At 38.2% G+C, this 17,597-nt stretch overlaps 1 non-coding gene across 1 annotated transcript in view; it reads right to left on the bottom strand.

Annotated features, from left to right (window-relative positions):
* Window positions 1–17,033, bottom strand: part of LOC100021122 (uncharacterized) — a 32,893-nt gene extending 15,860 nt beyond the window's left edge. The window contains exon 1 of the transcript XR_008911507.1: window positions 16,495–17,033. This is a non-coding gene — a transcript (uncharacterized LOC100021122). The remainder of the gene's footprint in view (window positions 1–16,494) is intronic.
* Window positions 17,034–17,597: the final 564 nt, after the last annotated feature.

Raw genomic sequence — 17,597 nt, forward strand, 5'->3', positions numbered from 1 at the left:
CAAAGCCTGGTCCTATCACAAGTTTCCATTGAGAAATTCATCTCCATTAATGAAAAAGTGCCAGCTATGAAGACAGAACCCAGCTCTAAAAAAGAAATCTTCCTTTGCCTTTTACCTTACATCTTTTCCAGACTCCAGTGAGAGAGAGATTTCTTCCTCTCCCCCATTAGCAACGACATCTTACAACAAAGCAAATTGACCAATGGGAGATGCCATGCTAGGAAGACAGCAAATCCAAAGAGTTCAAGAGCAGCTAGGTGGCTCAGTAGATTGAGAATCAGACCCAGGGATGGGGGGTCCTGGGTTCAAATTTGACCTCAGACACTTCCTGTCTGTGTGACCCCGGGTAAATCACTTCACCCCCATTGCCTAGTCATTACTGCTCTCCTCCCTTAGAACCAATACACAGTATTGATTCTAAGATGGAAGTGTACATTTTAAAAATTAGTATTCCATACTCCAAGCATTATGTTTAATAATATTTAACTTGAAGCAAAGGGAAAGTAAAAGGCTAGAGAAACCAAGAAAGAGAACGAGAGGGAGGAGCCACCTCCACTATATACAAACAACATAACCACACACACGAAAGGGAAAAGGGAATTTTGGAATGAGGAAAGAATGCGGGAAGATGAAGTCCAAAGGATACCAAATTTCCACTTATACAGAAGGTAAGGGTTAAAAAGAAAAGAGTTCAACTGCAGGGTAGAGAGTCATTCCCAGTGGTCAGGAGGAGACCCAGGCAACTCATCTGAGCAACCTGACCAGCAAAGATGCTGTGTCCAGGGCAAAAAGCATGTTTATACCATAAGAGAAAGGACATTTGGGTCCCATGAGTTGTCTTGCCTACATATGTTCCCTACGTTTGTCTTTCTACAACTCCCATACTCTGGTAACAGTAGTAGCAATGTATATCCACTCTTCTAACGGAAAGGGTACGTATTTGTGGCAGAGTGTATCCTAGGTTCATGGGGAGAGGAAGGTTTTGTTGCTACTGTTCATACGATGTCATCTTACTTCATTGTGTCAAATGGCTGATTATTAAAAGTAGCCACACTGGTGGGCGCTCATGAATTATAGTTTTAAGTATATAGACCAACAGAATACATTAAACCTAGGGAGCTCCTAGTGCAAATATCAATAATATGGAAATAGGTCTTGATCAATGACACATGTCAAACCCAGTGGAATTGTGTGTCAGCTACAGGAGGGGGGTGGGGGAAGGGGATGGAAAGAACATGAATCATATAACCATGGAACATATTCTAAATTAACTAATTAAATAAATTTTTCCAAAAAAAAAACCCTAGGGTGCCGTCTGTATCACCCAAAATTTGAGAATGAAGATGGGGAGAGGAGCTAGCCCCAGAGAAAATTCTATATTCCCATCCTGTGCAAATCAAAATAAACCAAACTCACAAGGAGCATGGGCAAGGCTTCTACTGCAAGAACAAAATAAATACTGGCATCTTGACTATGTGTTCTCTCTTACTGTTCCTGTTCATGCATATTTTTATTTCCACTTGTCCTGGGTCATCCAATAACCCTAGAAGCTCCCTAGGGTCAGCTTTGTTTTCCCCCATCCATCCTGAGAACTTCCCAAAGGTAGTGATTTTCTCTCATGAAACCCTGAAGTGGCCAGTATAGACACATGACAGCAATGGGGGTAGAGGGAGGAACCTTGAAGGGTGGAAAGGGAAAGGAGGGATAAATTTAGAGGAATAACTATAGCTGGCTGTGATTTCAGGCTCCTGGAGTCTGCCTCCTGTCTCTGAAGCTCTTGGAAGCATGACTCACACACACCCTCCCAAGGCCTCTATGAAAATGAAAAGAGAGGTCTTGAGGAGAATAGATAATTGTCAATTTTCTCCTGCTCCCCAGCCATAACGATAAAGGAAGAAAACGAGATTGTCCTGTTTTTTTTCCTCTGGAGAGATAACTTTCTGCTGTTTGCCTGCCAAGTCTAAGCTGTCTTCTTATCACCCATTTGGCCCAATGACTGAGAAACTTAATAAAGGATGTACAGCTTGTCTGTTGCTTCTCGCCCCCAGATCTCATTTTCTAAAGTGCTCTCTGGTCCCAGACCAAGGAATGACCTGAGGACTCCTGAGCTGGGATTTCAGAGAACCCTTTCTGCATCCTCCAGACTCCCACCCACCAACCTTCCCCACTCCCCACTCCCCCTTCCAGCTTGCTCCTTTATGCTAGAGACATTTCAAATTCTTTTCAAAGGACTCATGGAATGGCAAAAGAGCTCCCTGTCCTGCTCCCACTCTGCTGACACGAGGACCACTGCAATGCACCACCGCTGATCATAAGAGCTGGCATTTTGATTTTCAGTTCATTATCTCACTGAGTCCTCAGGATCACACCCTGGCACATGTAAAGGATAAATGGCCCTAGGCATAAAGGGTTGGTGTTGTGGCAGCCTGAAAGACAAGACAGTTTCCAATATGTAGAAACAGTTGCCCATATTTGGGCACAGCTGGAGGAAAGACAGACTGGTAGTCATCAATCCCCAGGAACTCTTCTGGGTCCTGCCTCCCAGAGCCTTGGCATGGGTTCCTCTCAACTCAGTCTCAAGTTTAAAATGTAAAGTCAAGGGGCAACTAGTTAGTCTGATAGGGCATCAGGCTTGGAATCAGACTTGGGTTCAAATCTAGCCACAGATATTTCCTTCGCTATGTGACCCTGGGCAGGTCACTTAACCTCAACTACCTGGTCCTTATCTCTCTTCTGCCTTAATTTCAATTCTAGGATAGAAGATAAGGGCTTAATATTTCACAGACAAGACAAATTGGCTCACTTGAGTACACCCTGCTTACCCTCTGGGAAAACCTCCAGATGTATCCCCAATTCCCATTAATTTAATTCCTGCCTTAGCCCTATTAGGCCTAGGATAGACTAAGCACTAAATAAATACCCTGTATGTTTGCTTATTGAGTTCCCTATTTATCTATTTGGTTGCTCTCCACCTAACGGTCTCTCTATCTCTATCATTATCTGGGGTCAGGAGCTCCTGGGTTCAAATCTGACCTCAGACACTTCTTAGTTGTGTGACCCTGGGCAAGTCACTTAACCCCAACTTCCTAGCCCTTGCTACTCTTCTGTCTTGGAATGAATACTAAGACAGGGACAGATAGGTGACTCAGTGGATAGAGAGCCAGGCCTAGAGATGGGAGGTCTTGGGTTCAAACTCTGGCCTCAGACAGGTCCTAACTGTGTGATCCTAGGCAAGTCACTTAACCCTATTTGCCTAAGTTCCCTCATCTGTTAAAGTGAGCTGGAGAAGGAAATGGCACTTCAGTATCTTTGCCAAGAAAATCCCAAATGGGGTCACAAAGTCAGACACAACTAAAAATGACTGAACAACAACAGAAATCTATGCCATCACCTATTGCTTGCCTCCTTGACCTGGGGCTTCATGAACGCAGTGCTTAAAGCTTCAGTGGTAGCAGTTTATCCTCAGCAAAGACCACACAGAGTGTGTGACAGCAACAGAGGTAGGACCAATGAATTAAAGTTATGTGATGGCAGATTTGGGCCCAATATGAGAAAGAACTTAAATTTCAAATGTGAAGGGACTTCAGAGGTCATGTAATCAAACCATCTCATATTACAGAAAAGGAACTCAGTGAGTGTTAGAACTGGGACTTGAACTAAGGTCTCTGGAGTCTAAGATCTATTTTACTATATCACACCTAGAATTTTCTACCAGTGAGAGCTGCCCAATAATAGAATGGGGATGTCTTGTTGGGAACAAGCTTCCCATCACTTGTCCAGTTGTCAAGGACATTGTAGAGGAGACTTCAGGCAGGGCTTGGATTAGAGGACTTCAATAAAAATACCTTCACATAGGTCAGACAGACAGATAGAGAGATAGGCAGATAGATGGATGGATGGATGGATGGATGGATGGATGGGTGGGTGGGTGGAAAGAGAGAGAGAGAGAAATGAATGGATGGGTGGATGGATGGATGGATGGGTGGGTGGATAGAGAGAGAAATGGATGGATGGATGGATGGATGGATGGATGGATGGATGGGTGGGTGGAAAGAGAGAGAGAGAGAAATGAATGGATGGGTGGATGGATGGATGGATGGGTGGATAGAGAGAGAAATGGATGGATGGATGGATGGATGGATGGATGGATAGATAGATAGATAGATAGATAGATAGATAGATAGATAGATGGATGGATGATAGATAGTTAGAAAGATGGATAGATGTATGAATGGATAGATGGATGGATGGATAGATGGATGGATAGATGGATGGGTGGTTTGTCAACAGACAGATAGACAGAGAGATAGACAGATAGATGGATAGACAGATGGATAGATAGACAGGCAGAGAGAGACAGAGACAGAAAGAGACAGAGACAAAGAAAGAGAGACAGAGACAGAGACAGAGATAGAGATGGATAGACAGGCAGGCAGATAGGCAGACAGAGAGATAGATAGAGATTTCTGTGATCCAGTCTTTCTGTTCAACAAGCAATCTAGTTTTTAGCCATGCTCTGCCTCCTCTTTGAAGCTCCTTTTCTGAAAGCCTTCACATCTGGAACCTTCTATTCTGGGCTAGAAACTTCTAGTTTTGTCTCAAGATGAAAAATGCTCCCCACTTCCAGAGAGAGAACTGATAAACTCTGAATGAATATTCAAGCATTTTCTTTCCATTATTTTTCTTGTTTTGTTTAGTTATCTTTTTTTGCAATATAACTAATATGGAAATATGTTTTGCATGACTTCACATATTATATTTCTTGCCTTCTCAATGGGCAGGGGAGGGACTGGAGATAGAGAATTTCAACCTCTAAATTTTTTAGTGAATGTTTTAAAAAACCTTCCAGCTTCCTAAGTGATATCAAGTCTCCTTACCTGTGTTCTCAGGGCTAGGAAGCTCTTCAGACGCACCTGATCATCCCCTCTCTGACCCACTCATTGCCCCAGAGCTGAGGGAGCTGCCCTGAAGGTCCAAGAGTCTCAGAAAGGGACACTGTATATGTCCATCCACTGAGTCCTAGCAGTAGCCTCTCATTGAGCCACAGAGCTACAGGCTTTGAGCACCAAATAGCATCTCTGACTATATCCATTCCCAGCCCCTTCCTGGCTAACCTCAGAGTCTGCAGTCCCAGTTTCAATACAGACTGCTTCATACTCTGCCCTGGTTAACTCTTCCTCTCACTCTCTTGTGTATTTCCAGTTAAGCCTTGAGATCTTCCCTTAAATAGATCACATGAAAGGGCCTATTGCTTTTGGCATCAACTGGGTAATTTAATTCTTTTGTGATACTCCTTTAATCCAAGTCACAGACCCTGACAGGTGGCTGGCACAACGATTGCTACCCCCATTTTAATTACAAAGAAACACAAGCAAAAGAACTCAGCTTGCAGAAGGAGCCCTATATTTGGAGTTAAACCTTAAATGTGACCCTTCCTATTTGTATGACTTTGGGCCAAAAAACTTTCCTACGCTCCATTTTCTTCATCGGAAAAATAAAAGACTTAAATTAGATGGTGTTTTAAGCCTCTTGCAGCACTAAATCTATGATCAACCTTCTTGTTAGCCCCATATTCAGTAAATTTTAATTACTCCCTATCACTTCCAGGATGAAATAAGAATTCAACAGTTAAAAAGAGTGAAAGGAGGACATTCTTAGCATAGGGTGCAGTGTGTGCAAAAACAAGGAGGTGGTGAGCCTACAGAATATGCATCAGGACCATAGAGCTTTTCATTTTGGCTAGAGCAGACTCCATAAGGATGGCTGAAGGCAGTAGGAGATGGGGGCCTAGAGCTAAGAAGTGAGGTCAGCACTAGAAATCGAGATTTGAGAGTCATCCCGACAGAGGGGGTAGTTGAAGCTATGAGAAGTTATGAGACCTCCAAGGAAGAGAGGAGAGAGGGAGGAGGAAAGAGAAGAGGACAGAGCTTAGGCAACCACCTCCACCGAGGGGGATTGGATAGAGGACTCATTGGAGGGAGAAGGAGAATGAGGAGATGTTTCTGAAGCCAGGGAAAGAAAGAGGATGCATTCTGAAGGGGTGATCAACAGGTTTAAAAATCCATAGAACAGTTAAGGAGATTAAGGACTGGGGAAAGGTCACTAGATTTGATGGTGACATGAATGATCTTGGAGAGAGCAGTTTCAGTAAAATGATTTGCGTGTAAGCTCAAAGGCAAGGTTGAGAGGGTGGCAAGAAATTACTACCATTAGGTTTAGATCATTTTTTAAAAATGTTTTACTGATGCTTTTTTGTTTTTCACACCACTGGCACTTCCCAATTACTATCAACACCCCCATAGAACTTTGCCTAGAAAGAAAGAAAAGAAATTAAGAAAAACCATCTGTTACAATGATCAATCATGTCTGCTGGCTTCCGCAGCGCTGTGCCTATAGTCTACCACCTCTACCAAGAGGTGAGTTTCACCATCAGTTGTCTGAAACCAAGATTAGTCATTGCCTTTAATCTAATTTCTAATTGTAAATGACTTTTCCAGAAGCTTAGCAGAGGAAGGGAAAAAAGAGGTAGTCTGAACAGACTTGAATAGTTAGTGATGGTGATATAGAATTAAGGAGAACTAAGGCAGTTGAGGGGGGAGATGGTGAAAGATAGATTGAAATGCATGAGAGAGAGAGAGAGAGAGAGAGAGAGACAGAGACAGAGAGACAGAGAGACAGAGAGACAGAGAGAGAAGAAGAGAGAGAGAGAGAGAGAGAGAGAGAGAGAGAGAGAAAGAGAGAGGGAGAGAGAGGGAGGGAGAGAGGGAGAGAGAGAGAGAGAGGAGAGAGAGGGAGAGAGAGAGAAAGAGAGGGAGAGAGAGAGAGAGAGAGAGAGAGAGAGAGAGAGAGAGAGAGAGAGAGAGAGAAAGAGAGAGAGAGAGAGATTCCCTTGAGCAAATTCTAGAAGGAGGTAGGAGAGGGAAAGATCAAGAGCATAGACTGCAGGAGGCAACTAGGTGGCACAGTGGAAAGAGCACTAAGTGTAGAGTCAAGAAGATCTGAGTTCTGGAAGGAATTTGTTGGCTCAGTGGATAGAAAGCCAGGCCTAAAGATGAGAGTCCCGAGTTCAAATCTAGCTTCAGATACTTCCTAGCTGTGTACCCTGGGCAAGTCATTTAACCTCCATTGCCTAGCCTTTACCACTCTTCTGCCTTGGAACCAATACACAGTATTAATTCCAAGATGGAAGGTAAGGGGTTAAAAAAAAATACCTGAATTCAAATTTGACATCAGACTTTTTATAAGCTGTGTGACCCTGGGCAAGACACTTAACCTGTCTGCTTCAGTTTCTCTATCTACAAAATAGGGATAATAGTGCTTACCTCCTGTAGCTGTTGTGTATCAAATGAAATAACACTTGTAAATTGCTTTTCAAATCTTTAAGTTCTTTAAATATGAATCATTATTATTAGAGGGATTAGACTTAATGACAAAAGTAGATGTCTCTTTTTCTTTTACATTAGAAAGGAGAAGAAAGGCTAATAGTATTTAGTTTTGAGGAACAGAGGATGGAAACAAGGGAATCTGATTAATTCAATTTTCTTTTTTAAAAAATCCTTACTTTCTGTCTTAGTATCAATTCTAAAACAGAAGAGTGGTAAGAGCTAGGTAATTGAGATTAAGTGATTTGCACAAGAAGTGTCTGAGGGTGATCCTGAACAACCCAGAGGGATCTACCAGAAAGAACACAGAAGAAAAACAACTGCCTGGGTTGAGGGAGGATATGGCTGGGGATATAGATTCTAAATGATCATCCTAGTGCAAACATCAACAACATGGAAATAGGTTCTGATCAAGGACACATGTAATACCCAGTAGAATTGTGCCTTGGCTATGTGAAGGGCGGGGAGAGGGGAGGGAAGAATAGAATATGATTCTTGTACTAAGGAATAATGTTCTAAATTGACTAAATAAAATTAAATTTTTTAAAAAGGTGACTGAGGTCCTGGGTTCAAATCTGACCTCAGATACTTCCCAGCTGTGTGACCTTGGGCAAGTCACTTAACCCCCATTGCCTAGCCCTTACCACTCTTCTGTCTTAGAACCAATACTTAGTATTGACTTGGAAGGTAAGGGTTTTAAAAAAAAGTATCTGAATTCACATTTGAACCCAGATCTTCTCAAATCCAGTTATGGCATTCTATCTACTGCGCTACCTCGCTAGTTAGTCTTCTAGGTGAAGTAGGAGGTTAAGAGGTCTGCTGTAGTGTGAGGGGTAGTTAATACCATTGCTGGCAAGAGATCAAAAGAGGTTTGACATTGTCAAACAAGATCAGTCAGTAAGTCTTCCCTAACCTTAAAAAGGTTAAGTTTCCAATAAAGTTTAGAAAAATTAAAGGAACTGTCAACAACCATATAAAAGTGCTTCAAGTCAGAAATGATGAAAGAAATGCAGATTAAATAATTCTATGCTTTCATGTCAGAGCCATCAAATTGGCAAAGTTAATTGGTGACAGAAATAGTCAATGCTGGAGGGGCTGTGGGAAGGCAGGCACAAGGATACACTATTGAAGCTGTGAATTGGTTCAAATATTCTGAAAATCAATTGGGAATTATGTGAGAAAAGTCACTGAACAGTTCATATCCACAAATATCCCACAGTGACTTAAGACAAAGAAGAAAAGACCCATATATCAAAAAGCATTTATTTGTAAATATTCATAACAGCAGCTCTTTGGTAGTAGCAGAAAACTAAATATAATGCCTGTGCCCACCCCTTGGAGAATGGTTGAATAAAGTGTTATACATGAATACAATGGAATATTATCACAGGGTAGGAAATGGTGAATATGAAGAATTCAGAGAAAATCTGGATGACTCATCAAAGCAATGCAGTGGAGATGAAAGGAATATAAAAATATACATGACTAAATTAATGCAAATGAAGATGCTAAAATGCAGATTAAATGCAATGACCAATTTTGATTCCCAAAAGCTGATGATGAAATATACCCCCCTTCTTTTGGTGGAGAGGTGGTAGATTCTACATATAGAATTTTGCATACACTGCTAGAATTTTGCATACACTGTCAGATGCTTTTGGTGAAATAATCTGTCTTACTTGGCTGCTTTTCTTTGCTATAAGGAAAGGTTCCATGAGCAGAAGAGAGGGGAGAGAGGGAGGCTGGGAAGTAACAAGGATATAAAACCACAAAAAAATTACTAAAACATCTTTTAAAAGGAAAAGTTCACTTCCTAAAGATAAGAAGTCAAAGCTCACATAATACAGTTAGGAAAAGAAAAATTGTAAATCTTTAACCACCCTATGAAAGAATGCTCCAATTTACCAATAAAAAGGAAAATGTGAATTTTTGTTAAAAAGGACTCTAAGGGCAGTGAGGTGACTCAGTGGATAGAGTATGGGGCCTGGAGTCAGGAGCTCCCCAGTTCAAATCTGGCCTCAAACATTTCCTAGCTTTGTGACCCTGGGCAAGTCACTTTACTTTGTTAGCCTCAGTTTCTTTGTCTGTCAAATGAGCTGGAGAAGAAAATGGCCAACTACTCCAGTGTCCCTACCAAGAAAATTCCAAATGGTATCATGAAAAATCTGAAACTATTGAAATGACTGAACAACAACAAAAGGTTTTACAAAGCATTCTATGAGTATTATCCCATTTGATCATCCCTGGAGAGGTAAGTGCTATTAATAGCCCCATTTTACAGATGAGGAAGATAAGATAGACAGAGATTAAATGACCTGCACAGGGTCATACAGTTAGCAAATGGGCTCAGTGAAAAGGACCCAAGGCCTCGCTTCTACACTGGACTCTGTCAGTGAGGAATCTAAAAGACCTGCCAAGAATGCAGAGAGAGAAAATGGCCAAAGAGACGAGGTTGAGACTAAAGCAGGCCTTTTTTTTTTAAACACTTAGCTTCCATCTTAGAATCAATACTGTATAAAAAAATCACATGAAATAATTCTCTAAATCATTAATAATAGAAGAAATGTTTTATCTTAAATGCTGCAAAATTTCTGAGGGAAAGGGATAAATAAGGAGAAGATGAGATTATGGTAAAGGAAAGAGAGGCAGTAGGAAGAAACCTTAAAAAAGATTAAGGCAATGTAACTGAAGGAATCCAGGAGTACAATACTATGTTTTCGACAGAAGAGGAGAAGGAAAAAGATTATTGAAAAATGCAATATTAGAGAGAGATGGAGGAAAATATAACACTACCTATCAACTTTAAATGTGAATGGTTTAAGTAATACAATAAGATGAAAAACATGACAGACTAAATAAGAAAACAAAACCAACCCTACAAACTATTTCTTACAAGAAACATATTTTAAAATAGATATAAACACATTTAAAAACACAATTTAAAACAGTGCATGGAGGGAAATCTATTTCATCAAATGGAATCCAAATTACAGGAGTTGCAATCATGCTATCTGACCAAACAAAAACAAACATTCAAAAAGATAAAAAGGGATAAACAAGAAAACTATGTTAGAGGGGCAATTAGGTAGCACTAGAGATGGGAAGCCCTGGGTTCAAATTTGATCTCCTAGCTGAGTAACTGAACAAATCACTTAACCCCAAACTGCCTAGACTTTCCTGCTTTTCTATCTCAGAACTGATACTAAGTCAGAAAGTAAAGGTTTCAAAAGAATAAAAAGAAAACTCCATTATGCTGAAAGAACCCATAGACAACAAAGCAATATCAGTAATAAACTTATATGCTCTGAATGCCTTTGTAACCAAATTTGTAAGAGAAACATGTAATTTTAGGAAGATGTAGTAACAGAAAACTTCATTATCCTCAATTTCGGATGAACCTAACTAAAAAATAAACAAACAAATTTTGGAACTAAATAAACTAGTTTTCTGGAGAAAGTAGAGTTAAAAGACTTACAGCATCTTCTTGACAGAACTATAAAAGAATATGCATATTCTCAGCACTACATGAAACTTTTAAAAAATTGATCATGTACTAGGGCACAGAAATATTACAAACAAGTATACAAAGTGTAGAAGTGCTGATACATCCTTTATAGAGCATATTTCAATAAAAATAGCAATACATTCAAGGGACTACAAACAAAAAAAGATACAAACCCATAAGAAAACCTAACAAGGAAATCTTAAATAATTGGTGGATTGAAGAAGAAATCATAAAAACAGTTAATAACTATGTAAGAGAAAGTTATAATTATGAAACAACATATCAACATTCCTAGGATACAGTAAAAACAATCCTCAGTGGAAAAATTATAACCTTAAAAACATTAATTAACAACATAGAAAAAGAAAGGAATAATGAATTGAATATGTAACAATTCAAACACCACAAAATAAACCAAAAAGCACAAAAGACAAGATATTAAAAATTAGAGAATAAATAAATAAATTAGAAACAAAACACATAGAAATGATAAATGAAATTAAAATCTGGTTCTTTGAAAAAACTAATAAAATTGATAAGCCCTTAGCTAATCTGATTAAAAAGATGAAAACAAAAAATCAAATTAATGAAATAGCAAATGAACAAGGTAAAATCACAACAAAACAAGAAGAAATAAAAAGAATAATCAGAATATATTATGCACTTATATGCTAACAAAACCAAGAACACAAAAGAAATAAAAGAATGCCTTTGGCAATATAAAATATCCAAACCACAAGATGATCAGATAGAGATATTAATTAAACCTATCTTAGAAAAGGAAATAGATCTAGCTATAAAGGAACTGCCAAAGGAAAACATTCCTGGTCCTGGTGTATTCAAAGGAGAATTATATCAAATTTTTAAAGAACAATTAGTATCCATACTTCACAAATTATTCTCAAAAATTGAGAAATAAAGCATCCTACCAGAATCACTTTATAAGACAAATAGAATCTCAATACCAAAAATAGGAAAATATAAAGCCCAGTAAGAAAAAACTAAAAATTAATACCATTAATGAATATTGACTCAAAACCTTTAAATAAAATCCCATCAAACAGACTATAGTGATTTATCCAAGAACTCATTCATTATAATCAAGCGTGATTTATACCTTGACATTAGGAAAAGAATCAACATATTTAATCATGATCAATCTCTTTGGAATACAGACCTACTATGGTATTACTAGATCAAAGGGTATGCATTCCTTTTAGCCATTTAGGCATAATTCCAAGTTCCCCTACAGAATGGCTGGATCAGTTTAGAACTCTATCAGCAATGCATTAGTGTCCAATCTCCCTCCAATATTTATCATTTTCCTTTAATTTAATGGCCAATCTGAAAGGTGAGAGGTGGTACCTCAGAATTATTTTAATTTGCATTTCTTTAATCAAGAGGGATTTAGAACATTTTTTTCATATGATTATTGATAGCTTTGACTTCATCATCTGAAAACTACTATTCATATCCTTTGACCATTTATCAGTTGAGGAATGACTTGAATTCTTATAAATTTGACTTAGTTCTTTTTTATTTGAGAAATGAGACCTTTGCCAGAGAAACATGTTATAAATTTTTTTCCCAATTTGTTATTTCCCTTCTAATCTTGGTTGCATTGGATTTGCTTGTACAAAACTTTTTAATTTAATAAAATCAAAATTATCTATTTACATCTTATAATGTTCTCTATCTCTTATTTGATCATAAATTCACCATAGATCTGTCAGGTAAACTATTCTACATTCCCCTAATTTACTTATAATATCTATAATATCACTCTTTGTTTAAATCACATACCCATTTTGACCTTATCTTGGTAAAAGGTGTGAGATATTGATTAAACCTAATTTTTGCCATACTGTTTTCCAATGTTTTTTGTTGAGTTCTTAACCCAAAAGCTGGGATCTTTGGATTTATCAAACACTAGGTTGCTGAAATAATTTTTCCCTAATCTGTTCCATTGATCCACCCTTCTATTTCTTAGCCAGTATCAGATTGTTTTGATGATTATTGCTTTATAGTACAGTTTGGTACCCCTAGGCCACCATCCTTCACTTTTTTCCCATTATTTCCCTTGATAGTCTTGATCTTTTGTTCTTCCAAATTAATTTTGTTATTACTTTTTCTAGTTCTATAAAATAGTTTTTTAGTAGTTTGGCATGGCACTGAATATGTAAATTAATTTATATAGGATTGTCATTTTTATTATACTAGTCTGGCCTATCCATGAGCAATTAAAGTTTTTCCAGTTGTTTAGATCTAACTTTATTTGTGTGAAAAGTGTTTGGTAAATGTGTTCATATAATTCCTATGTTTGTCTTGGCAGATAGATTACTAAGTATTTTATATTGTCTGGAGTGATTTTAAATGGAGTTTCTCTTTCTAACCCTTGCTGCTGGGCTTTGTTGGAAATATATAGAAATGATGATAATTTATGTGGGTTTATTTTATACCCTGCAACTTTGCTAAAGTTATTCATAATTTCAACTAGTTTTTAAATTGATTTTCTAGGATTCTCTAAGTATACCAACATCTCATCCACAAAGAATGATAGTTTAATTTCCTTATTGCCTGCTTTAATTCCTTCTATTTCTTTTTCTTCTCTAACTGCTAAAGCTAGCATTTCTAGTACAATATTAAATAATAGTGATGATAATGGGCATCTTTAATCACATCAAAACATCAAAAACCACATGATCATCTCAATTGATGCAGAAAAAGCCTTTGACAAAACATAAACTCCTGTATGCTAAAACCTCCACAAAGTATAAGCATGGAGGGTCTTTTTTTTTAATATTATAAAAAGCATCTACCTAAAACCAAAAGTAAACATCATATGCAATGGGAATACACTAGAACTCTTTCCAATAAATATGGGAATGAAGTAAGGATATCCATTCTCCCCACTATTATTTGATATAGTTCTGACAATGCTAGCAAAAGTAATAAGACAAGAGAAAGAAATTAAAGGCATTAAGATAAGTAAAAAGGAGCTAAAATTCTCCATTTTCTGATGATATAATGGTATACTTGGAAAATTCTAATCAGTAAAGACATAATCAAGACAATTGATAGCTTCAGCAAAGTTGCTGGCCACAAAATAAAGCATCAAAAAACAACAGTGTGTCTGTATAATCATAACAAACTCAAGAAGCAAAAGTAGAAAGGGAAATCTCATTCCAAGTAACTACAAAATGCATAAAGTATCTGGAGATCAATCTACCAAACACCAAAAAAAGTCTATAGAGTCAATTACAAAGCGTTCCTTAAAGAAATAAAGAACAGTTTAAATGGTTGGAGGAATGTTTGGTGCTCATGGCTAGACCATGTAAATATAATAAAAATGACAATACTTCCAAGGTTAATTTACACCTTTAATGCTGGGTCAATTAAACTACCAAGGGGATACTTTTCAGAACTTGACAAAATAATAAAATTCATTTGGGAAAACAAAAGGTCTTGAATATCAAATGAAATGATGGAAAGAGGTAGAGATGAAGTAAAAGTAGCACACCAAAATTAAAACTATATTATAAAGGCACAGTCATAAAAACCATCTGGTATTGTCTTAAATAATAGAATTAGATCAAAGGAACAGACTAAACAGGAAAGAATCAGAAATAATAGAACTCTATAATCCAATGTTTGATAAAGTGGAAAATATAAATTACCTAGGAGAAAATCCTTATTTGATTAAAAAAACAACAGGGAAAACTAGGAATCAGTCTGGAAAATTTAGGCTTAGACAAATTGTTGTTCAGTCATTTTAGTCACATCTGACTTTGTGATCCCATTTAGGATTTCCTTGGCAAAAATATTGGAGTGGTTTGTCATTTCCTTTTCCATCGTTTACCTTATACCATTTCCACAACATATTCTAAAATGATATACCACCTTAATATTAAAGATCATATCATTCAAAATGGAAAAGAAGCAGATCATACACCTCTCACAGCTATGGAGATGTAGTCTTCATAGTGTCAATACAGAATCTAGAAATCCCAAACTTGTAACCTTGTAAGATCTAATGAACCCCAAGTTTTAGGATTGGCTTCTAAGTTAGAGACCCCAAAGAGTAGAACCATTTTGGAAAGAAATTTGAAATTATGCAAATAAAGTGACTAAAACTTCCATACTCTTTGAACCAGAAAGTTCATTGCTGGGCTTATTCCCCAAAGAAGCCATCATTAAGAAGAAAATTCCCATATACATCAAAATATTGATAGCAACATTTTCTTGACAGTTTAGAATTGGAACAAAGTAAATGCCCATCTTTTGGGAAATAGCTAAACAAATAATGATCCATGGATGCAATGGAATATTAATGCACTGGGAAAAAAGTAATGTGTATGATGAATACAGAGAAGAGTGGAAAGATCTATATGAATGGATGCACAGTGATATAAAGAGAGTCAAGAAAACAAAATACACAGGAAATAATGGAAATGGGAAAAATAACTACATATCAAAAATCAAAAGCAGATTAACAAAATTATAAAGGTCAAGCATGACTACAATGAAGAGATAGAAGAAAACACCCCCAACCCACCACCTCATGGAGAGGGTAGACACGCAGGTGTTACATATTGTACAGATTTTCAGACTTTTTCAATGTTCTGGGGAGGACAGTGGTTTTCGTTTTTAAAAGATACATTTTGTCATGTGGAAGGAGCAGCTAAGTGGCTCAGTGGAAGCTTTGTTTTTTGTTTTGTCCTTTTGTGAAATTTGAAGTTGCATTTATAACTGCATGAGACAAAGTCAGTGTGGAAGAGATCTTGAAGACCATCTAATGAAATCCCTTTCTATTATACATGAGGAAACTAGTCGGTCTGTCAGTCAATAGCATTAATTAAGCTACTATGGCACTTGTAATGTCCTCAAGACCTATGGATTCAAGCACCTGAATCCTGTTTTTTACATGGTTCTGACTTTTGAGGATGATAATTATGCCCCACCTGCAATGTTCAAGGACATTTTTCTTACCATCTCGTTGTTATAGGTTGTATGGTCTTGTGTATATTAGGAAGATTATTTAGAGAGAACCATGTGCATTGATTTGCATTTTTTTTTTTCATTTTAATACAATGAAGGAGGAGGAAGGGAAGGAGGAGGAGAGGGAAGAGGGGGAGGAAGAAGAGGGGAGGAGAAGAAAGGCTTCATCTTGACATAAAGAAAAATTTCCTCTCTTCAAGAGCTGTCCAAAAGCTGTGCAAGTTCTCCATCATGGGAAGTGTTAAGTGAAAGCTCTATAACCATGTGTGGAGGTTGTTGTAGAAGATATTCCATACCACTGGATAGGGACCAGACAAGACAAGAGAAGCTGGTTTAGCCAGAGGACCCAAGGTCAAATCCCAGTTCTTCTGTTTATAAATTATGTGATCATGGGCAAATCAATTCAACTCACTATGCTTCCCTTCCTTCTGTAAAAGGAAGGAAATGAACTGACTAATTCCTAATGGTCTTCATAGGAAGCTGGTGGTAGAGTACATCCTGGAGTCTGGAACACCTGGGTTCAAGCTAACCTCAGAAACTTACTAACTGTGAGATCCTGGGTCTTAACTTCCTAAACTGTAAAATGGAGGTAAAAAAAATAATACCTACCTTGTTATGAGGATCTGTAATAGCCAGCTCTACAAATTATGCATGGGTCCTCTAACTGGGATGAGAGAAATGATTCTGGGATTACAGAGGGTCGAACTGAAAGCAGAAGCAGAAATCTCTTGCAAATCAGTGACAAAGTTTATTGATTTCAAGTAGCTATTTATAAATTGTTGGATCAGGCAGAGGGATTAGATCACTCACAATGGAAGTCAATGATTAACAAGGTAGAAACAAAGGATTTAGATTACTTAGGTGGCTTTGAACAGTTTTCTATAGGTGGCAATTTAACACGTCAATTTAACATGTCAACATATGACCCAGCTTTGTACAGAATACTGTATGTTCTTCTCACAGAACTCCTTCATGTGTAATTTTCTTGGAAGAACATACAATATTTGCTTTTCTCACACTAGGGAACAGGCTATATGTGTGGCAATTCCTAAGCTATGGTTTCCCAGAGACCTTGCAAACTGGGGTGCATTGGACGGACACTCCACAGCCTTGCTAGAATAGAAGCCCTTAATCTTCGAAGGAAGGAAGGAAGGAAAGAAGGAAGGAAGGAAGGAAGGAAGGGAGGGAGGGAGGGAGGGAGGGAGGGAGGGAGGGAGGGAGGGAGGGAGGGAGGGAGGGAGGGAGGGAGGGAGGGAGGGAGGGAGGAAGGAAGGAAGGAAGGAAGGAAGGAAGGAAGGAAGGAAGGAAGGAAGGAAGGAAGGAAGGAAGGAAGGAAGGAAGGAAGGAAGGAAGGAAGGAAGGAAGGAAGGAAGGAAGGAAGGAAGGAAGGAAGGAAGGAAGGAAGGAAGGAAGGAAGGAAGGAAGGAAGGAAGGAAGGAAGGAAGGAAGGAAGGAAGGAAGGAAGGAAGGAAGGAAGGAAGGAAGGAAGGAAGGAAGGAAGGAAGGAAGGAAGGAAGGAAGGAAGGAAGGAAGGAAGGAAGGAAGGAAGGAAGGAAGGAAGGAAGGAAGGAAGGAAGGAAGGAAGGAAGGAAGGAAGGAAGGAAGGAAGGTCAGACCAGCCAAATTCCTTAGCATTCACTAATTCACTAGCAGGCAGCTCAGAAGAAACTTCCCTGATGCCATCTCTTGGTTAGAATGAGTATAGCAGGAAC

The sequence above is a fragment of the Monodelphis domestica genome, chromosome 4, assembly GCF_027887165.1.
Source record: "Monodelphis domestica isolate mMonDom1 chromosome 4, mMonDom1.pri, whole genome shotgun sequence".
Taxonomy (NCBI): Eukaryota; Metazoa; Chordata; class Mammalia; order Didelphimorphia; family Didelphidae; genus Monodelphis; species Monodelphis domestica.